We start from the raw sequence: 910 nt of genomic DNA on the forward strand, positions 1-910 counted from the left end.
ACACTCATACAGAGGAACGTGCGGACATGTATCTAGAGAGAAAAAAGATAGCTTGATAGCTTAATTTCTTAGTGTCATCATCGTATACATTTGTCAAATATATAGATAGACAGAGAGAGAGAGAGAGAGAAAGAGAGATGGAGAGAGAGAAAGAGAGAGAAAGAGAGAGAAAGAGAGAGAAAGAGAGAGACAGAGAGAGAGAGAGAGAGAGAAGGGGTGAATGAATGAATAGAGTAAAGAGATAGATAAACAAATTGGCTCAAAGGCACAACTTTGATACTCTACCCTATAATATAGTGCTCATAACCCAGCATTAGAAACTAAAGAAGTCGCTTCAATCTTATGCATGAAACAACGTTAGGGTATGATTTCGATTAAATGAATATCGTAAAGATAAGTGGAGCACAAATTTATGTCGCTTACTATTATGCATCACATCCTTATAGTAAACGGCTTTTACCACGCACCTAAACGTAACTTCTCGATACAAAATACATACTGAATTTTTCATTTTCATATTTCTATAGAATCCCAGGAGAAATTACGTATGCCAGATTCACAATGAAAATGTGAAGATGTAAGTGGAAAGATTTGGAAAAGAAAAATGTTTATTGAATGCAAATAATACTTTATTTTGGTATACTTATGAGCAATTCTACTTTTGTTCAAAATTCCTTCGTCGGGATCCACCAGATTTGCAAAATGTCGTATAATTATAGTTAACGAAGTCTGTATATGATTGTGCCCAAACATATACATACGTGCATATATATATATATATATATTCATAGGCGTAGGAGTGGCTATGTGGTCAGTAGCTTGCTAAAGAACCACATGGTTCCGGGTTCAGTCCTACTGCGTGGCACCTTGGGCAAGTGTCTTCTACTATAGCCTCGAGCCGACCAAAGCC

General features: G+C 36.5%; 1 protein-coding gene across 1 annotated transcript in view; it reads left to right on the top strand.

Annotated features, from left to right (window-relative positions):
- Positions 1 to 910, top strand: part of LOC106876909 (carbonic anhydrase-related protein 10-like) — a 1,215,161-nt gene that overhangs the window by 886,983 nt on the left and 327,268 nt on the right. The window lies entirely within an intron of this gene.

Source organism: Octopus bimaculoides, chromosome 2 (assembly GCF_001194135.2).
Source record: "Octopus bimaculoides isolate UCB-OBI-ISO-001 chromosome 2, ASM119413v2, whole genome shotgun sequence".
In the NCBI taxonomy this organism is placed as follows: Eukaryota; Metazoa; Mollusca; class Cephalopoda; order Octopoda; family Octopodidae; genus Octopus; species Octopus bimaculoides.